General features: G+C 46.7%; 1 protein-coding gene across 7 annotated transcripts in view; it reads left to right on the top strand.

Moving 5' to 3' along the window:
- The first annotated feature begins 2,686 nt into the window (after positions 1-2,686).
- KIAA0513 (KIAA0513 ortholog) overlaps positions 2,687-22,011 on the top strand; it is a 58,340-nt gene continuing 39,015 nt past the window's right edge. For 3 of the 7 annotated variants that reach the window (XR_012501256.1, XM_074349314.1, XM_074349319.1), the window contains exon 1: positions 2,795-2,933. The gene's annotated coding sequence lies outside the window, so the exon portion shown is untranslated. Of the gene's footprint in view, positions 2,934-10,879; positions 11,024-22,011 lie in introns of all 7 variants that reach the window. The other 4 variants (XM_074349318.1, XM_074349315.1, XM_074349321.1 and 1 more) reach the window with 3 other exon arrangements.

Below are 22,011 nucleotides of genomic sequence, written 5' to 3'. Positions count from 1 at the left end.
CGTGGGGATTTGATGAGTAAGGAATGCAGGGGATGAAGGACGAGAGTTCCAGACAAAGGGGTGGGTGGGGAGGCCCTATGGTGGAAAGCAGCATGGACTGTTTGAAGTTCCGTAAGGAGCCCAGTGCAGTGGGCGTCGGGGGAGTGGCTGGAGACCAGGCTGGAGACCAGCGTGGAAGGGTTCAGGTCATGGAAGTTCCCAACAACCATAAGAGGGAGTCTGGCCACATCTGATGGCAGTGGGAAACCACTGGAGAGTCTGATCACATTTGTGGTTTTAGAAGGTCATTCCAGCTGCTTACTAGAGAACAGACTGGAGAAGGGCAAGGATAAATGCAGGGAAATGTCAGCTAATAAATGCTGATGGAGGAACCGAATTACAACACTCAACATTTTGCAAACATCATCGCATTATCATTAATGGATGCTAAACCACTGGGTGAAAGTTCATTGGAAAATAGGATATTTACATAATCTTGAAGCATCTTCCCCACAGATAACTGATTACTTCCAAAGGGAAAGAAGTACCTTTGCAATGGAGAAACATATCACCATCTCAACCTTTGGTTAAATAAAGTGTCAGGAATAATGAGACAAACTGATGTTTGTGCCTCATGGTAGGATGCACGGAGGACACACATCTGTTACACGGCACCGCTACCCAAAATATGTGACCTGATTCTACACAGGAGCAGGCTGAAAAACATAACTGAGACACACAACACCAGCCTGGACTCTAAATACATGTCCATGTCTTGAAGGACGAAAAAGCTGAAAACTACTCCAGATTAAAGGACACTTACTTTGAAGTTGAAGGAAGAGATCTCAAGCCAAGGAAAAGGCAGTCTCTAGAAGCTGGAAAAGGCAAGGAAATCATTCTGTCCTGAATGTTTCCCAGGCCCAAAGTCAAGTTCACTGCTCTGTGGTTTGCAGAACTTACTTTCTTCTTTTTAAAAATGGCCATGTCATCTGCCTCTCTCCAACGATTTGGCAAGTTCAGTAGATCTGTTATGAGATATGGAGAGACAGCATCCATAGGACTCTCTTGAAGAGAAATGGTATTTCCCCCAGTGGAGTCTTGCCCTGAATGAGCTCTCATTTTCCAGTTTTCCTGAGTAGCTGGTATCACCAGAGTCAGAGTAAGGCTGCAAGACTCCATGCCTGGAACCAACTTCACTTGCTGAACCGAGGGAGGATTTCCTCCAGCTGCAGATGCAATTCTTTGTCCCTGTAAAATCTTCAGGATGGGCTTTTATTCTGCTGGACACAGGGCATAACTTCACTTCACAGGGACCAAGGGCATGCCCACCTGTCTGTAGTGCCCACAGAAGGAAATGAACACCACGTTCACTCCTTCCCTTCCTGAGTTCCCACCAACCTTGAAACACCGAGAGATCCAGTTGCTCACACATGATGGCTACACCAAGCTGGTCAAGCGAATCTGGAATGGACCAGAAGCAGCTGTGGTTTTGAAGGCCCCATGACTCTCATGGAACTGCACTCCCAGCTTTTCCCTTCAGGTTGTTCCCTTAAACTTTTCCAAACAAGTCTAAAGTGCAATAGGCCATCTCCCCAGGGACAAGCAGCTCCATGCTTGGGGCACAGGAAAGACACTCGATCATCAGTCCATATGTCATCTTTTCTCCTAAGTTGCAGGATGCCAGTTCCTCCTACATAACTCCTAGGACTTCAGAGAACCCCGTTTTCTAAAATTGACACTCTGCCCTAGTTCAGATACCAGGGCATTTATTTAAAGGTAGACCTTTATTATTTCATACAGGCAACCACCAGAAGGAACACTATAGCTCTGCAGTGTTGCTCTGAAAATGTCTTTAAATAATCAGTTCTCTATTTTGCTAGGTGCTGGAACCAAGTTCGCCATAACCCTAAAATTATTGGGAGAGAGTGTGTGTCACTTTATGTTCCTATACTTGCTCTAAAACTGAAAAAGCTTTCATAGGAGACACATATTTTTCACCTTTTGTGGGGTTTTTTTTTTTTGCTTGTTTTTTAAAGAAAAACCGAAACCGGATGGCCTGAATGTTGTGTTTATTGCATTTGGTGAAAAGATGCTGACTGGCCTAGAACTTTTGGAGCAGAAAGTGGACTCTATCAGCTTTTAAGACGCCCCCTTTCAAAAAAGCATGTTGCCCTTCTGTTCCGTATATCCTTGCCTGCCTTGTTTTACAGGTATTTTCGTTAATGTCAAGACTTCATCCTAACTCTGGAGGAGGCGAGCAGGAAATGTGAAACGGCATCCTTGTTCTAAAGGTGCGGACACCTGGGCGGGGACGCAATCAGAATCAGGCTGTATTTCCTGGCTCCTTGCAGGGGCTCCCCACACCTTCCCACCCAAATCACCGAACCACTCACTCATGTGCTCGCGGAACGGCCTGCCCCACCCAGCTCTTCCCTGCCCGGGAGAACACCCTCGTTTTGAGCAGATCCAGGAAACGGGTTCCCGGGACCTTCTGCTACAGCAACCCACCAGAAGTCCCCACGCGTGCTCCTGGGGGCTGGGGGCCGGGGGCCGAGGGCCGAGACATCCCGCCGAGGGGCGGCCCTCGCGCGGGGGAACCCGGGCCCTAGCAGAGACCGCCGGAAACGAGCGGCCGCCCCGCCCCTTCACGTGACGCGACTCCCGGGCCGCCCTGCGCCTGCGCAGACGGGGCCGTGTTTGGGGGCCGGGCACGGCTGCTGACTGACAGCTCGCGCGGGCCGGCGCCTCTGAAGGACCCGGCTCTGGGGCCGGCGCAGTGGCCGCGCCACCGAGCCCGACCGCGTCGGTTCGCTCCCCGGTCCCCGCGGCCGGCCGGCCCCCGCCGCGGTGAGAAGGGTCCCGCCGGCCCCCGTGAGGGGAGGGCGTGTCCAGGTTCTCCTGGCCGCGCGAGGGCTCTCCGAGGGGCGACAGCTGGAGCGCCCGGAGACCGGCGGGTGAGGGGCCGTGGAGTGGGTGGGGGTCGGGAGATCAGGGCTTTCTGCGGGGCCCGCGCGTGCCGGGGCTGAGGAGATGGGAAGGGGGGCCCGGAGCCCACGGTGTGGGGAGCAGCGCGATGCCTGAGTGGCGGGGCTGGACAAGGTGTCCCCAACCCCCGGTGGCTGACTATGTCGCCAGGTGGCTTTGGGATGGAGCTGGTTCCTCAGTTTGGGGGAGGAAGAACCCCCCCTCCCCCGACTCCTGGAGGGCATGCCGGGGAGGGGTGCCTGGGACTGGGCGGGGAGAGACGTTTGCCAAGTTGTGCTGTGTGTCGCGTTTTAAGTTTGCTGCCTCTCTGCTCCTGGGGTGGCAGCGGGTGGGGGGGAAGGTGTGGGGACCAGGGAGAAGGGGCGCTGCCTGTGCCTTCCCAGGGCCCCCTCCACCCACGATCAGGAAGGAAGCGGAGCTTTGCAGAGCGGACAGCGGTACAAACGCAGGGTTAGAATCTGTTTAGGGTGGCCTGGACCGTCCAGAGTCTTTGAATGGACAAGATGTGGTCTCCCTGGAGCCGGGTGTGCGTCTTCTCTTGGGTGAGGTTTGTACTTCCCTAGGTTGCTCGTTGATTAGATTTGAGGAGAACAAGACTTGGCAGCGGGCGCTGGCCAGCTCCTCTAACTCTGGTTAAGTGTGAGGTGAGGGTGGCAGCCTGCAGACTGGGCAGGAACTCGCCTCTGAGCTGGCACAGGTAAGGCGCCCTGATGTGGAGGTTGTTGCGAATCAGTGTTAGAGGCAATTTGACAGCTGTCAGGGACCAGGCTGCTGTAGCCAGGCTGCCTTCCAGACCACTGTCACCTACTGCTAAGGTTTCAGTTCATTTGACTAGAGGCACCCCCTCCCTAATGCTAAACCACAGCAGCCAAGATGCCTAACACTGAATTAAGCAAAGAAAAAAAAATTCAGTTGTATTAATACGTGAGCGCTTCCTCCTGTCGTTTCACATTTCTAAGTGTATGTTCCCCCATTGTTCAGTCTCTGCCTTCGGCTGTCACCGTTTTTATTTCCACTTTGTTCAGAAATAGGACTGCTTATGCATTTGAAGCTCAGGGCGATAGGCTATTGAGATCAGCTCACAATTGAAAAGTTGACTCATGAGATCCTCTTTTTCCATGGAAGAAACAAAGATCCTGAGGACACAGGCAGGGGCACTATATCTCTAGCCTCTCATTTGGTTTGGAGTACATTCCCATGGTTTGTTCGTTTGGTGTTTTGTTTTTTGGGGGTTTTTTGCAGTGTTTTTCTTTTGTATGGCATGTGCCTGTTAATGTGAGGATAGTTTGTGTGATCTGAGGACAGTGAAAAGCTCCCAGGTGATGTGAGTAAATCATGAACCTTAAATAACTTGCTATGGAATTCCAGAGAGTGGAGAATAGCCGTAGGTATTAGATGTGGTCCTTTTTTTCATGACAATAGCTTTGGTTCTTCGGAGGCAAATTGCTTTACGGTGACTCCACATGGCTCTGAGGGCACTTCTTTTAGGACAGTCTTTAGGAAAGGTTTAGGGTGGGATGAGTCATGCCTCTGTCTCTCTCCCTCCCGCCTCCCTCAAAAAAGAAAATAATTGGGTTAAAAGAAACATCAAAGGTGGCCTGGGGAGACAAAAAGTCAGGAAAAGTCAACTAGCAGCAGGAAGGACATGCAAAGGGGAGAGTAAAAATTCTTATCACCAGTGATAACCGCTCAGTTTTACATGACAGAGTAATTTGCAAAGGGCTTCACACACAAAATCTTAATTGATGTTCCCAATAAACGTGGAGTGTAGGCAGTGTTGTCATTCCCATGTCACAGATGAGGAAACTGAGGCTGACTTGCTCAAAGCCACTTAGATACTAGAGGCCAGAGCCAAGTGGTAAGCCTCACTGTCTGACCCCAGATGCAGCAGCCCATCACCCATCTGGAGAATGGGATGTGGGAAGGATGTGGGTGGATTACACACACACCACAGGGCCCTAGTGCTTTCCCAGCATCCTTCTCTCCCACTGCTTCCTCCACCTAAGTCAGCATAGCGTGCAGGTGTAGACTCGCCTTCACCATTTCCCCTACCCCAGGCTTGAGAGAGGCTGTGACAACTCAGATTTGTTTATAAGACTTTGAGAAATCTAGGAAGTGTGATTGCAGGGAGTGTCTTTTTGCTCAAGCACTCAGGGTTTCCTAATAGTCTAAGTGTCTTCAGCTGTGTGATGCAAGCGGCCAAGGCAGTGCTAGGGAAACTTGCCATAATAACTTTCCTTGTTCTCCACCCGGAAGAGAAATGTAGTGGTTGTGAAACCTAAGGAGTTGACCCAGTAGTTTTGTTTTATCCAGTTTTTCATACATGGCATTGTTTGGATTATGGTGACACTTTTTTAAAAAAAAAGAAAAAACAGGGCACAGCTGTTCTCATTAGGGAGAAACAAGCTTTAATCCTGTTTTCTAGATCTGAGCATCTAGGTCTGAAAAAGGACATCAGGGGAAGTTGGCTGAGATGTGTTTCAGCAGGTCCATGGTGCAAAACAGAATTAAAAGCCAAGGCAGTCCTGGCACACATCAGTACATGTATAGATCTGGAATGAGAAAGTGAAAGTTCCAGTCTATTTCGTGCTTGGAAGATGGAGTTCATTTTCTGGGCATTGTGTTTGATGAAGAACACAGAAAAAAATCAAGCATATTTGTTGAAAATTGCTACAATGGGGAATGAGTTAGAGCTGGTGAGCCTGAGAATCTTGGGAGCCATGATTCCAGAAGGTTCAGGAATGTCGTTGATTAAACTTGTCCTGTGGAGGCGTAGGAGCCCAAGAATGAAAGGACAAATGTAATACTTAGAAAGATTTCGGTTTTAAGAACTTGACTGTGCCAGAGTGACCTTTTAAAACCTACAGATCAAATCATGTCTCTCCCCAGTGACTTCTCAGTAGTCTTGGGATCAGAGTCAAACATCTTACTTGGGTCTCCTCTGTGAGTACTGGCCAACCTTCCTCGTTTCTTCAGCTTTATCGGTGACCATTCTCTCACGAAAACCTCTCCTTCTTTCTGTGCCTGGAGTGTGTCTAACTTGCTCTGCCTCAGAGCCTTTGCACTGGCTGTTCCTCCTACCAGATTTTCCCATGGCTGAATCCCTGTCACTCAAGTCACTGATCCAGTATCACACGCTTAGTGGGACCTTCCCTAACAATCTAAATGATGTCTTCCTGGTCCCCAGCACGCTCACGCATATCACATTGTCTTGCTTTCTTCATCACGGTGTCAGAAACGGCCTTGCTTGTGAATGCCTTTATGGTCCGCTCCCCTTTTACCATTGTATCAGCAGTGCCCCAGGCAGTGCCTAGCATACAGTAGGTGCTCAATAAATATTCGTTGAATGAATGATTGTTAGGACAGACGTGTTCAAAGATGGGAGGGATTGCTCCATTGGCAGATACCAAGTGAGTCGTCTTTTACTACAGACAGTCATGCAGAGGCTGGCTCGCCGACCATCGGGCAAGAGAATTCAAGCATCAGACGGTAAAGCCAGGTGACTTTCTGTATTAGCTTCCTAAGGCTGCTATAACAAAGCACCACAACCTGGGAGGCTCAAAACAACAGATTTTTATTCTCTTACAGTTCTGGAGATCAGACATGCAAAACCAAGGTGTCGGCCGGGTTGGTTCCGACCTGGGGGCTTGGAGGGAGAATCTGTGCGTGCCCCCTCTCACATCTGGGGCTTTGCAGCCATCCTTGCTGTTCCTCGGCTTGTAGCTGCATCCCTCCCCTCCCCACCCCCAAGGTCACATGGCCGCCCCGTGTGCATGTGTTTTCTCATTATTGTCCCTCTGCGTGTGTCTCTCCGTCTCTCACAAGGACTCCAGTCAAAGTGGATTTGGGGCCCACCCCCATTCCACTATGACTTTATCTTAGCTAACTGCATCTGCAGCCACCTTGTTTCCAAATAAGGTCCCATTCTCAGGTTCCAGGGCTTAGAACTTCACCGTATCTGTTTCAGTGTTCACTTCAATGCATAACACCTTCTAACTGCAAGGTCCAGTGACATTTTAAAGGGAAAAACTGGCAGGAGAGGCTGGATTGTTTTTAGACATAATGCCATGGATTTGGATGTTTGTGCCTAAAGCACCTGTGATCCTTACAACTTGCAGGGTAAGTGGGGATCTGTATGTGTTCCAGGTGAGGAGAGTGAGGGTCCGAGTGACTGAGTGACATGCCCAAGGTCGGGCAGGACCAGACGAGCCTCCTGACTGTGACTGCAGAGCGCACGGCCTCTCCACCCCTCCCCTGCCTGCTAGTGGACAGGTCTTCCTCGTGGCTCAAACCCAGGGCAGGACGCGGGGTTTCTCCGACAGTCCTGTGGGGCCCTGGAGGGGTTGTCTCCTTCCCCAGCATCTTGCCTTATGCTGTCCTCGTGGTGGAGGGGCCATGGCGCAGCCCTTGTAGCTGACGTCCGCCAGTGACATAAACAGTGCAGCTGGGCGCGAGGTTCCAGCGTCAGACCTCGCGCGGCCAGCTTTGACCCGGGGCCACAGAATTAGAGAAGTTGCATTTTCCCTTCGTTGGGCTTTTCCAGTGATTCCAAAGAGCTTTTAAGTAAGGTTTTGAGACTTCTGAGTTTCAATGTCTCAGATTTTGACCCTGAAAAAGTACTGCTGATGTTCCAGGAGTGAGCCGTGCAGGAGTTCGTAGAGAAACTTTCCTGATTTAGGGGTGGCAGGGTGAGAGCAGGGCAGGCTGCCGGCCAGATAGCCAATGTGACTTACTCCTTCGCCTTTAGGGACCTTTTTATTTCTGGCTCTGTCTCACCCAGGTCCCCCTTATCCCCCCATCTCCTCCAGTTTCTCATGTCTCCTTCCAGAGACCTGGTGTCCTTGAATGTCCTCTGGATGCCAGCCCCCACGGGCTGTGCTTCCGTCCCTGCTTTCCATTCTTCCTTCCTCCTGCCTTTTCAGACCCTTTTCTGGGAGGACCTGATAGGCTGGTCTGTTCCCAGGTCCTCAGAGCTGATGACAACACCTCTGCCAAGGGCTTTATATTTAGAAGGAAGGTGCTCGGAAGAAATGAGTCTATAATGGTGAAATGTGGGGCTTTGAGGCTAGGGTGTGGGGAAAGCTTTTATTTATGGCCTGATTTTCAGGTCAGGTTCCTTAAACTTCAGGGTTAGCCGTGATAAGGAGGCGAAGACAGAGCGCTCAGGGAAGAAAGGCGGCAGGGACAGTAGATGTTGTGTTCCTGAGGGCATCAAGGTGGTGGTGTTGCAGCTCCTGTTTATTGTGTGAGGTGCTCTGAGGGGGTTGTCACTAGCCCTCACAAGAACAGTGATGGGGTTGCTACTGTTGCCCTCCCCATTTCACAGATGAGAAAGCCGAGGCAGGGAGAGGCTGAGAGACATGCCTCCTGTCCCAGCTTGTAAGGGCAGGGCTGGCGCACAGACCCAGGCAGATCCAGTCCAGGTACCACGCTGTACTCCCGTGCCGTCTCCCCACCTCCTGATCCAGGACGGCTCTCATCCTTCCTTGTTTCATGTGTGGTTTGGTGGCATCTTCGTAGCTCTCAAAAGGCAGCGTGATCCCAGTGCCCAGTGTGGGGCGCTGGGGATGCTCCACGTTGTACGAGAGAGAAGAACCTCATGGAAGAAAAGCCTTCAACCCTGGGGCTCCCTGGGCTCCTTCCCCTGCCTTTCAGGGTCCAAACAAAGGACCCAGACATTCCACCAAAGGAATCATCTCCAACAGAAGCTGAGAGAAATGGTAGGCTTGGAGGGGAAAGAAGCGGAGAGCAGGGGATTATTTTTCCTCCTCATCACCGAATCCACATGGGGAAGCCTGTGAGTGTCCCCCTTAGTGACAGCCTTTTGTAGACCAGGTGTGCGCTGAGGCGTCATCCTGGCCTTTGCATCACAGCCAGGCATGACTCAGAGCCAGTGACTCACCAGTGACAAAAATGACCAGTGAGCTGGGGGAAAATGAGACTCTAGAAACAGCAGAGCAAACGGAAAATGCCAGAGTAAATGAGCTGGGAGGGCTGCTGTTCCGCTGACGTCCTTGAGTGAGTGAGGGGCTTGGGGGCGGGGGCGAGCTGGGAAACTAAGATACAAAAACAGGGCCCAAGAAAAGTGAGTGAAAACCTCACGAGAGAAGAAAACTGAACTGGGAGTTGATAGTAAATACCAAGAATGAAGTAAAAGAATTAAATGGGAACAGAACAGCGACAAACCTCAGGCCCCTGCCCCCTGATTTTAAACTTAATTTGGGCGGTTGTACAAAGGAAATAGGAAGCCAGTTAATGGAGGAAAGCTGCTCTGACCCCCTGAACTTGATCAGGCAGCAGAATCACTCAGCATCCTGAGGCCCGATTTGGGTAATCAAAAAAAATACTTACCTGCCCTCGTGGGGGAAAGAGGTCTTCTACATAATCAAAGTGTAACGTAAGGGGAACTGACGAGGCTCCCATACCCCACGGGGAAAGGCAGCATCTCGGACTTCACCTCTGAGGACACCTGGAGTGGCTGACAGCTGAGGGGTCCCTCAGGGCTGACGCCTCCTGCCCAGGGGTCCTGCTCTGTCCGTGCCTGCATGCCTGCCTTCTCTCCAGACAGCCACCAGAGCGCAGCATCTCTGTAAAGTCTAAGTCTGGTCATGGTGTTCCCATGATGCAGACCCTCCGGTGCTCTCCCAGTTGCTCCTGGGAAGAAATCTCAACTCCTTAACTTGGCCTCCAAGCCCCTGCTTAGTGCACAGCCCTCAGCCCTGCCGTCCTCAGCTGGGCCGAGTTCATTCCCACCGCAGAGCCCGGGAACTTGCCATTTCCCCGGGGCCGGGCGCTGGTGGTGGAGGTCTCTCAGGACGAGGGAACAGGAGGACGGGCTGAGCCACGTGCATGGGCTGAAGCTTCTAGCAGCCACAGTGAATGAGTAAGCAGGCCCAATGATCAGTATAAACATGGTTCACGAGGCAGCTTACTTTCTCCTTCTGCACCAAGTCTGGGATTGTGGTCAGCACGTTGCCATTTGGATGAGCCACGTTTCCTGGCTCAGTAGGCACACGGGGCGGGTGGCTATGGAGGGACAGCGCAGCGCTAACCCGCACGTGCCGTGGCTTCACTCAGAGCCTCTACGACAGACTGCAGCGATGTCCGCTTTCCTCTGTTCTCCGACGAGAACACACACTCCCTGGAGCCTGGACTTCTGTTTGTCCTGTTCACCAGGCGCAGCGCCTGACACACTGTATATCCAGAATATTTGCTGGGTGATCACACGAACATCTCACCAAACAAACGAAACGCACCTCCATCCTCTCCACGTCCTGGAGACAGCTGAGTACTAGTGCCGTTTGGAGCGTCCTCTCATCAAGGGAATTCCATGCACAAGGTTCCCTGTTTCCTGTAGGTCCCTAACTCTCTCACATCGGGACTCGTGTGTTGTCAGAGACCCATTGTGACTATTCTTTTTTGGGCTTCTTTTGGGAGGTAGCAGCAATACTAGCAAGAAGGATTTTCAAAAGGAAGCAGTTAGCAGGATTGAGATGCTGGTGGTGGTACTGCTCGAAGCTAATCCAGATCAGGGATTTTCAACCGGGAGCACCATCTAGGGACAGTTTGGGGTCACGACTGGGAGGTGCTTCCCGCCTCTGTGCTGCTAACCGAGCTGCAGTTGGCACGCGGGACAGCCCTCCCTGCAGAGAAGCATCAGCCCCGCCGTGGGTCTGCCTGACTCACGTTGGCAGCTAGCTGCCTTTCTGATCTGCCTCTGGTAACGTCAGGGAGCTTGTTAGTTTCCGGAAACTTGACAGGTTCTGTGTCGGCCCCATCTTTTCATTCCCTTCTCTCTGTCCTGTAAACCTGCTCCTACTTACCATTTCCTCTCCTCAAAGAATGGGCCAAACAGGGGCTGCCTCTGGCTGAGCATTTGAGATGAAAGAAAATCAGCTCCGCTTTCACACCGTAGATTAGAATTCTGCAGAGAAGCCATCTGGAGCAGCCGGCACCTGAGAGCCGTGGGGCGGTACACCTGAAGCAGCCCTGGGACGCTGTTCAGATGCCTTTGAAGCAAAGCAACAGCAGAAACCCATTTCTCTTCACTTACATTCAGGTAAACATCTGTCAGCTACGCTTTTTAAAAAACCACGTATTTATACTAAAAAGCAGGATTGGAGTGAAGAATTACATATTTCAATCCTTGTTAAATATTAACCCCCTGCCCCAAGTATTAGAGAATTCAGCTCCCATTTTATTGAGGGTAGAAAAGGGACTGGTTTTGTGTTTTAGTTTTAGGGTTTTAGGGACTACTTTCAAATACAAAGCGAAGTTGTGCGCAACTTGGCACTGTTTTTTTTTATCCTTCCCAACCTTCCACCGAGGTCAGAATAGGCCTGAACTAGCTGGACTAGGGTCGGGGGTGTCGACCGCCTCTTGCCTGCTGCTTCATGCCGTTTTCTCCAGAATAGCTCCCCCTTGTCTGACTGGCAGGCTCCTACCAGATTTGACCCAAACCAGGCAATCTTTAAAGTTTCCCCAGGCAGGACTGAGTACTCCTACTTCTGGGCTCCCGTTAGCATCTGCATCCTGGAATTACAGCACTTGTCACTTGCTATAATCATTTACTTGTGTCTGTCTCTTAGATGGTGTTTGGGAAAGGAAGGCCTGGCTCCTATTTATCTTTGTGTCCCCAGGACTTAATCACAGTTCCCAGGACACAGTAGTGGCTCAATAAATGTTTGTCAAATGAGTGACCTGAACTCTACAAAATAACACCTTTTATCTGTCCACGTCAGCACAGCCTCCTTCAGAGAAGGAAAGAGAGGCAGCAGCTCCGTTCTTTGGCCTTGGAGTGGTAAAATGCTAGGCCTTGGCACTGAGCGGAGAGAGGACTAACCAGTCCAGGGGCAGGAGTGGTCCTGCATTGTCCCTGGTTCTCCGGTTTGCTCATTGTGGGCAGGAAGTGTGGGTTCCAGGCGAGGTTCTGTATGAACCAACGTGCGGCTTTGCAGACACGCCACCCCTGTCACTTCTCTGCTCTGGGTCTCAGTTTCTCATCTCAGATCTCCTTCCGTGAGTCTGTGCCTTTCCCCTGAGCTCCTTGTCTGCTTCCCCTGGCCCTTTCTTGTCTACCTTCTGGCCCGCACCGTCTTCTGGACCCTGACATCTTGGGATTTTACTCGAGTAAAACAAAGTCTAGAATTATTTAGTGTGTAACAGTTTTGTTCCCATTCCTGGGCAGACATCTCCTTTACTCTTTTGTTATTATTTTAAAATCATTCCTTTTTCCCTTAAGGGAAATATTATATTTTATATTACTGAAAAAGTAATATAAAAACCTAGCATTTGTGAGTTAAAAGGGCTCAGCCCTCCCTGTTTGTCTGTCTCTACCAAAACAGAAATTAGGAAACATCTTTAAATGCTTTGGAATAAATGTCAGGTGGCTAAAGCAGACCTTGCTTGCATCACTTCCAAACAGGAAGACCTATAGACTGCTGTCTGCAGTAGGGAAGTGTTCATCGACTCCAGTCTTTGGCAGCTCTTGGAGCATCCTTCTCCGGGCCCGAATGAGCACGGTCAGCTCCTTACATCACAGCGAGGCTGCGCGGTCAGACTGCGTGAGCTTATCTAGTCCGTTCATTTAGCTCCGTGGTTTAGACAGCTATGTAAAACTCTCTCTCTAAAAAGCTACTTAAAGAGCTTTTCTAAGCCTTAATATTTCTTCAGCCATAAAATGGAGATGATGATGACCTAGCTCCTGTGTTACGAGAATTAAATCAGGTTATCAGCATGGAGTGCTAGTGCAGTGCCTGGTGTGTGGTGAGCATACAGTGAGTGTTGGTTGTAATTATCATTTAATTATTCAAAAGTACTAAATCATGGAAATAGTTAACCTTATGGAAAAGAACAGCCCAGACCAGCCCAGCTCTCTCCCAGGATTGTTGTTGGCTGAAGCAGCAGTAGGGAGCGGTGGCTTTGACCTTCTAAAGAGCACGTCATACCAGGAACCACGGCCACGCTCAGGGGTGGCAGAAGGCCTCAGGCGAGTATGTGGGAGGAGGGAGCAGTGACTGTTTTGAGATGTTTGAAAATGTCATCCTTGTATTCAAATCCAAATTTGTAAGGGGGGGAAATGTTTAGAAAAATGTGATTGAATGTGGCTCCTGCAATGAGTGGCATAAAAGTCTTTAAAATGTTTGATAAAACACCTCATTTCACACCTCAGAGCACTTTGTAGACTTGATGGTGCTCTGTCATTGGACCTGGCAGTGAGTTTTCCCCCGACCCCATGTCTCTTTTTCTGTCTCCGTCTTTCTCGCTTTCCCTCCTTCTGCCCCTCTCTCTGTCCCTCCATCTTTCCCCCTCTGTCTCCCAGGGAGCTAGGACAACCGAGCAGGTACGGTCTGATCAGAGGCACTTGGTGAGATGACACTCACTCCCATGGGGGAGTAATGTTTTGGGGGATTCTGAGTCCAAGAAGCATATGTGATCTCATGCTCACACTGAGAGTCTGGAATGGGATCTTAGGAAGGTATTCGCATTTGCTCAGTCAAGGGAAAGCAGTGGGGAACTGGGGTAAATCACTGTAGGACAAACTCACAAATCCAGCCATGGAGGTGGCGGCCTGGGAGCCAGTCCCCCAGAGGACCCAGAGCCATCACCCTTGGTTCTCCTGAGCCTCGGGGTGCGACTCTCTCCAGCCCCGATGACTGGCAGAGGTTTGGGTCAGGCGGTGGCTGAGCATGGGGAGCGTGGTGCCTCCCTGCCGGCCACATCCTTCCGGAGAACAGCGCGCTGCCCGCGTGACTTGCCTTCTGGCCTCTTCTTTTCTCTGCTTGGGTTGTTCTGCTCTGTATGTTGAGTTGCCTGGAATGCTTCACATGGACCTTGCTGTCCTTAGAGAGGTGTGAGCTTTCCCACCTCCGTTTCCTAAAAACCAGCATGGCTCAGAAAGAAGGAAGCCTCAGTTACAGAGGGATACTTGGCGAGGTCTCCGCGGCTCAGAGCCTTTGTCCAGTCAGTGTGTGCATAGTGTGAGTTGGAAGGAAGGAGGTGACCTGTGCCAGAGTGCCTGTCAGGGGCCAAGGGTCCCCAGGAAGGGGTGGGGGTGGTCTCCTCTGTCACCCAGGGAGGTGACTCAGAAGCCAGCCCTTGCCCTGGTGGCCCCAAAGGAGGTTTAAAGAAAATTTTTTTTTATTGCAGTATAGTTGACTTAACCATGTTTTGAGTGTACAGCAAAGTGATTCAGTTATACATAAATATATCCTTTTTCAGATTCTTTTCTAAGTTATTACAAGATATTGAATGTAGTTCCCTGTGCTATACAGTAGGTCCTTGTTGTTTATCTGTTTTATATATAGTAGTGTATATCTGTTAATCCCAAATTCTTAATTTACCCCTCCCTCCCTTTCCCCTTCGGTAACTATAAATTTGTTTCCTGTGTCTGTGAGTCTGTTTTTGTTTTGTAAAAAAGTTCATTTATATCATTTCTTTAGACTCCACATGTAAGCAATCCTATGTGGAATCTGTCTCTGTCTGACACACTTCACTTAGTATGATAACCTCGAGGTCCATCCAGGTTGCTGCCAATGGCATTATTTCATTCTTTTTTCGGAGGGGGAGCTCTGACTGCAGTTACTTTCACTGGTATGGAAGAGGGAAATCCCAGATCTCCCACAGTTCGGGAAACAGTCTCTCTCCTCCCACCACCAAAAGGCGGTGCTGCCCTTAAAGGAGGAGGTGTCTGTCCCTTGTCACGTCCATGGTCTGTAATGGACAGATGCGTATCTGGACATTTCCTTGGCAGGGAAGAGCGGGAGGAGAGGAGGTCAGGGCTGCACACGTGGCTGTTCTGCCGGCAGCTTCTTACCTGGTTAGCTTTAAAACACAACTAACTGGATCCAGGGCACTTCCTGCCTGCGTGACCCCTCCCTCCACATGGGCAAAGGAGGACAAAAAATCTCAGAAAACCTGGGGACTCTGGTACCGAGGACTCCCTCAGTTCCCCACCTCCTTCCCCGTGTGTCTGATGCTCAGCCCAGTCTAATAGGAGTTCGGACGCCCGCCCACCGGAGGCCCTTCTTCTCTGCGTTCATCATTTCTAGCCGCTTTCTGTCTACTGGACTCTTGATTGGTTTCTGTTTTCTTTGTCTCCGGGAGCAGTAATTCTTTCCCCAGGGGAGTGGCTATTGGCGAGTAAACTGTGGAGGAAGGAGGGCCTGTCCGTAGGCGGGGGCCGTCCTTTAAGGTTGGCTGGGACGGAGATTGAAGTGACCTGTTTGGTGGCCCTTGTTCTCCAGGGATTCAGGCTCAGGACCTGTTTGTCAGGAAGGGTGTGTGATTCCAAATGGACACTGGTACCGGCCAAACCAAGAAATCTGGGATGCAGCTGGGGAGTCTGGGTCCCTGGGGCCCCACTTTTTATAAGAGAAGGGAGCTACTGTTGACTTAGCCGCTGTTCTGGGCACCTTAGCACCACATAGGCCCCTTTATTCTCTCCCCTTTGTGTGTAGTTTTCATATGTATTACATCGTTTAATGTTGAAAACCTCATCAGCCAGTATAACTTTGGCTTTGAACTGTCAAACACATGTTAAAGAACTCAAGAGGAGGAGGATGGCCCACTTTATTTACCCAGAGTTTTTCCCTTTTCGCTTGCACCTCCCTCATTACTGGTGTTCCGTTTCCTTCTGGTATTACTTCTCTCTAAGGAAGTTTCCTTAACGCTTCTTGCAGAACACGTCCACTGGCAGCAGATTCTCTTGAGAATGTTTTCACCTTCATTCCTGAAGGTTGTTTTGTTTTGTTTTGTTTTTTTGTTTGGTTTGGTTTGGTGCATATAGAATTCTAGACTGGCAGCTCTCTTCTTTCAGCACTTAAAAAGTGTTTTACACTTCATTCTGGCTGCCATGATTTTTTTTTTAACATTTTTTATTGATTTATAATCATTTTACAATGTTGTGTCAAATTCCAGTGTTCAGCACAATTTTTCAGTTATTCATGGACATATACACACTCATTGTCACATTTTTTTCTCTGTGAGTTATCATAACATTTTGTGTATATTTCCCTGTGCTATACAGTGTAGTCTATTCTACAATTTTGAAATCCCAGTCTATCCCTTCCCACCCTCCACCCCCCTGGTAACCACAAGTCTGTATTCTTTGTCTGTGAGTCTATTTCTGTCCTTTATTTACGCTTTGTTTTTGTTTTTGTTTTTTAGATTCCACATATGAGCGATCTCATATGGTATTTTTCTTTCTCTTTCTGGCTTACTTCACTTAGAATGACATTCTCCAGGAGCATCCATGTTGCTGCAAATGGCGTTATGTTGTCGGTTTTTATGGCTGAGTAGTATTCCATTGTATAAATATACCACATCTTCTTTATCCAGTCACCTGTTGATGGACATTTAGACTGTTTCCATGTTTTGGCTATTGTAAATAGTGCTGCTATGAACATTGGGGTGCAGGTGTCATCCTGAAGTAGATTTCCTTCTGGATACAAGCCCAGGAGTGGGATTCCTGGGTCATATGGTAAGTCTATTCCTAGTCTTTTGAGGAATCTCCACACTGTTTTCCATAGTGGCTGCACCAAACTGCATTCCCACCAGCAGTGTAGGAGGGTTCCCCTTTCTCCACAGCCTCTCCAGCATTTGTCATTTGTGGATTTTTGAATGATGGCCATTCTGACTGGTGTGAGGTGATACCTCATTGTAGTTTGATTTGCATTTCTCTGATAATTAGTGATATTGAGCATTTTTTTATGTGCTTTTTGATCATTTGTATGTCTTCCTTGGAGAATTGCTTGTTTAGGTCTTCTGCCCATTTTTGGATTGGGTTGTTTATTTTTTTCTTATTGAGTCGTATGAGCTGCTTATATATTCTGGAGATCAAGCCTTTGTCGGTTTCACTTGCAAAAATTTTCTCCCATTCTGTAGGTTTTCTTCTTGTTTTACTTCTGGTTTCCTTTGCTGTGCAGAAGCTTGTAAGTTTCATTAGGTCCCATTTGTTTATTCTTGCTTTTATTTCTTCTAGGAGAAAATTTTTGAGATGTATGTCAGATAATGTTTTGCCTATGTTTTCCTCTAGGAGGTTTATTGTATCTTGTCTTATGTTTAAGTCTTTAATCCATTTTGAGTTGATTTTTGTATATGGTGTAAGGGAGTGTTCTAGCTTCATTGTTTTACATGCTGCTGTCCAGTTTTCCCAACACCATTTGCTGAAGAGACTGTCTTTATTCCAATGTATATTCTTGCCTCCTTTGTCGAAGATGAGTTGACCAAAAGTTTGTGGGTTCATTTCTGGGCTCTCTCTTCTGTTCCATTGGTCTATATGTCTGTTTTGGTACCAATACCATGCTGTCTTGATGACTGTAGCTCTATAGTATTGTCTGAAGTCTGGGAGAGTTATTCCTCCAGCCTCTTTCTTTCTCTTCAGTAATGTTTTGGCAATTCTAGGTCTTTGATGGTTCCATATGAATTTTATTATGATTTTTTCTAGTTCTGTGAAATATGTCCTGGGTAATTGGATAGGGATTGCATTAAATCTGTAGATTGCCTTGGGCAGTGTGACCATTTTAACAATATTGATTCTTCCAATCCAAGAGCATGGAATATCTTTCCATTTTTTAAAGTCTTCTTTAATTTCCTTCATCAATGGTTTATAGTTTTCTGTGTATAATTCTTTCACCTCCTTGGTTAGATTTATTCCCAGATATTTTATTACTTTGGGTGCTATTTTAAAGGGGATTGTTTCTTTACTTTCTTCTTCTGTTGATTTATCGTTAGTGTAAAGAAATGCAAGTGATTTTTGAACGTTAATTTTGTAACCTGCTACCTTGCTGAATTCTTCAATCAGCTCTAGTAGCTTTTGTGTGGACCTTTTAGGGTTTTCTATATATAGTAACATGTCATCAGCGTATAATGACACTTTTACCTCTTCTTTTCCAATTTGGATCCCTTTTATTTCTTTCTCTTGCCTGACTGCTGTGGCTAGGACTTCCAGGACTATGTTGAATAGGAGTGGTGATAGTGGGCATCCTTGTCTTGTCCCAGATTTTAGTGGGAAGCTTTTGAGTTTTTCACCGTTGAGTACTATGCTGGCTGTAGGTTTGTCATATATAGCTTTTATTATGTTGAGATATGTTCCCTCTATACCCACTTTGGTGAGAGTTTTTATCATAAATGGGTGTTGAATTTTATCAAATGCTTTTTCTGCATCGATTGAGATGATCATGTGGTTTTTGTCCTTTCTCTTGTTGATGTGATGTATTACACTGATTGATTTGCGTATGTTGAACCAGCCTTGTGTCCCTGGGATGAACCCCACTTGGTCATGATGTATAATCTTTTTTATGTGTTGTTGGATTCTATTTGCTAAAATTTTGGTGAGGATTTTGGCATCTATGTTCATCAGTGATATTGGCCTATAATTCTCTTTTTTTGTAGTGTCTTTGCCTGGTTTTGGTATCAGGGTGATGGTGGCTTCATAGAATGAGTTTGGGAGTATTCCCTCCTTTTCAATCATCTGGAAGAGTTTGAGAAGGACTGGTATGAGTTCTTCTTTGTATGTTTGGTAGAATTCCCCAGTGAAGCCGTCCGGTCCTGGACTTTCACTTGTAGGGAGATTTTTAATTGCTATTTCTATTTCCTTTCTAGTGATCGGATTGTTCAAGTGTTCAGGTTCTTCTTGATTCAGTTTTGGTGGACAGTATGTTTCCAGAAACTTGTCCATCTCCTCTAGGTTATCCAGTTTGGTTTCATATAGTTTTTCATAATATTCTCGTATGATATTCTGTATTTCTATTTTGTTTGTTGTAATTTCTCCATTTTCCTTTCTTATTTTGCTAATTTGTGCTCTCTCTTCTTCTTTGTGAGTTTGGCCAGAGGTTTGTCGATTTTATTTACTTTTTCAAAAAACCAGCTTTTGGTTTGGTTGATTTTTTCTATGGTCTTGTTAATCTCTATTGTATTTAATTCCTCTCTGATCTTTATTATTTCCTTCCTTCTGCTGCTTTTTGGGGCTTTTTGTTCTTCTTTTTCTAATTCATTCAGGTGGTGGGTTAAATTGTTTATTTGAGATTGTTCTTCTTTTTTGAGGAAGGCCTGTATCGCTATAAACTTCCCTCTTAGCACTGCCTTTGCTGTGTCCCGTAGGTTTTGAGTGGTTGTGCTTTCATTATCATTTGTCTCAAGGTATTTTTTAATTTCAGCTTTGATTTCCTCATTGATCCATTGTTTTTTCAATAACATATTGTTTAATCTCCATGCTTTCCTTTTTTTCTCCTTTGTTTCTCTGTTGTTGATTTCCAGTTTCATGGCATTGTGGTCAGTAAAGATGCTTGAGATAATTTCTATCTTCTTAAAATTGTTGAGGTTTCTTTTGTGCCCAAGTACATGATCGATCCTGGAAAATGTTCCATGTGCACTTGAAAAGAATGTATATCCTATTTTTTGGGGGTGTAATGCTCTGAAAATATCCACCAAATCTAGTTTTTCTATTGTAGTATTTAATTTCTCTGTTGCCTTGTTTATTTTCTGTCTGGAAGATCTGTCTAGTGATGTTAATGCAGTGTTAAAATCTCCAACTATGATTGTATTCCCATCAATATCCCCCTTTATCTCTGTTAGTAATTCTTGTATGTACTTAGGTGCTCCTATATTGGGTGCATATATATTAACGAGTGTAATATCCTCATCTTGTATCACTCCTTTAATCATTATAAAATGTCCTTCTTTATCTTTCTTTATGGCCTTTGTTTTAAAGTCTATTTTGTCTGAAATCAGTACTGCAACACCTGCTTTTTTGGCTTTTCCATTTGCATGGAATATACTTTTCCATCCTTTCACTCTCAATCTATATGTGTCCTTCTCCCTAAAGTGGGTCTCTTGTATGCAGCATATTGAAGGTTCTTGCTTTATTATCCAGTCTGCCACTCTGTGTCTTTTGACTGGAGCATTTAGTCCATTAACATTTACAATAATTAATGATAGATGTGTGTTTATTGCCATTTTGAACTTATCTTTGCAGTTGAATTGGTATATCCTCTTTGTTCCTTTCTTCTTCCTTTTGTGGTTTGGTAATTTTCCTTTGTATTATCATGGATTTTATTTAATTTTTGTGACTCCTTTGTAAATTTTTGGCTTGTGGTTACCCTTTTTTGTAAATCTATCAACCCATTACTATAACTGTTTTTATTAAACTGATAGTAACATGATCTCAAACCCATCCTACTGTTAAAAAAATTTAAAAAAGAAAGAAAAAAATATTCTATATTTCCCTGCCTCCCTCTCCCATTCTCAGTGATTTGTATGTCTTCTTTTATAATTTCATGTTTACTTTATTTGTAATTCATGAGTTATCACCTTTCCAGTTGTGTGTTTCTCATTTCTGTAGCATCCTGCTGCTTTTCTATTTAGAATAGCCCTTTCAATATTTCTTTTAGCATGGGTTTAGTGTTGCTAAATTCCTGCAGCTTTTTTTTTTGTCTGTGAAACTCTTTATTTCTCCTTCTATCCTCAAGGATAGCCTTGCTGGATAAAGGATCCTAGGCTGCATCTTTTTTTCATTCAGGGCTTTGAATATATCTTGCCACTCCCTTCTGGCCTGTAGTGTTTGTGTAGAGAAATCAGCTGAGAGCCTTATGGGGGTTCCCTTGTAACTTACTCTTTGCTTTTCTCTTGCTGCCTTTAGAATCATTTCTTTATCCTTGACTCTGGCCATCTTGATTATGATTTGTCTTGGTGTGGGTCTATTTGGGTTCTTCCTGTTTGGGACCCTCTGAGCTTCCTGTACTTGGATATCTGATTCCTTCTTTAAGTTTGGGAGGTTTTCAGTCATGATTTCTTCAAAAACCTTTTCAATCCCCTTTGATCTTTCTTCTCCTTCTGGGACCCCTATTATGCGAAGATGGGGACGCTTTATATTATCCCATAGGTCCCTTATGCTATTTTCATTATTTTTTATTTGCTTCTCTTGTAGTTCTTCTGAATGGGTGCTTTCTATTGCCCTGTCTTCTAGATCACTAATTCATTCCTCTGCATTATCTAGTCGGCTTTGCACAGCTATTAGATCATTCCTCATCTCTGTCAATGAGTTTACCCATTCTACTTGGCTCTTCTTTATAGCTTCAATTTCATTTTTGACATATTTTATATCTCTAAACACTATCTCTTTTAATTCCTTCAGCAATTCGATCACTCCTTTTTTGAAATCTTGATCTAGTAGGCTATCGATGTCTATTTCGTTGATCTTTCTTTCAGGGGATTTCTCTTGTTCTTTTAATTGGGAAAGGTTTTTCTGCTTCTTCATCTTGCTCATACCTCTTTGGCACTGTGGTTTATGGAGTATCAGTTGTTTATTTTGGTTCTTAAGGATTTTATCTATCTAATGCCTATTTAGGAATAGAACTTAGGAAAAAAAGAAAAAAAAATAAGAGAGAGAGAGAAAGAATTTTAAAAGAAGGGAGAAAGAGGGTTTGAAAACAGTGTATAATGAATAATAGAAGAGTGAGTTGAAGCAGAGTATTAATCAGGTTGAGACGTCCTTTTAAAACCTTTACAAAAAAAGGGGGGTGGAGATGAATAGATGTATTTGAAACCTGTGTCTAATCAATAGCAGGACATCAAAACCCAAGAGAAATAGAAATGAATTAAGAAGTAAAGATTAAGAGAGTAATAGAACAGGTAAAAACAGATTTAAAAAAAAAGGGGGGGGGGTTGTCGGTGTTCTCCTGGAGTCTGTGTGCTTTTAATGTGAAGTCTTTCTGTCTTCGTCCTGTTTTGGAAGCTCAGCTTGCTGTTTTCAGAGGCCCTCCGTTGGCGCCCACTTCTGTGCTGCTCCCAGCACCTGTCGGCAAGCAGATCGCGCCTCCTCCTAACACTGGGTCAGGTGCAGCTCTCTGCTGTGGGCGGGCGGGTCGCTGCCCCTCCGGATGCCGCAGTCAGATATTGCAGACTGGCCGGGTAGGAGGGCAGGTCGTGCCCCCTCCCAGCACCTCGGTCAGGGGCTGTGTTCCTGCCCGAAAGGCGGGGGGCCGCTCTCGCTCTACCTGCGCCGCCGCCGGTAGCTCCGCTGCTCTGTGCGGCTGCGCGCTCCGCCCT

The sequence above is a fragment of the Camelus bactrianus genome, chromosome 21 (genome assembly GCF_048773025.1).
Source record: "Camelus bactrianus isolate YW-2024 breed Bactrian camel chromosome 21, ASM4877302v1, whole genome shotgun sequence".
NCBI classification, from domain to species: domain Eukaryota; kingdom Metazoa; phylum Chordata; class Mammalia; order Artiodactyla; family Camelidae; genus Camelus; species Camelus bactrianus.
The sequence above is the reverse complement of the archived record's forward strand: the minus strand, read 5'-3'. Positions and strand labels throughout refer to the sequence as shown.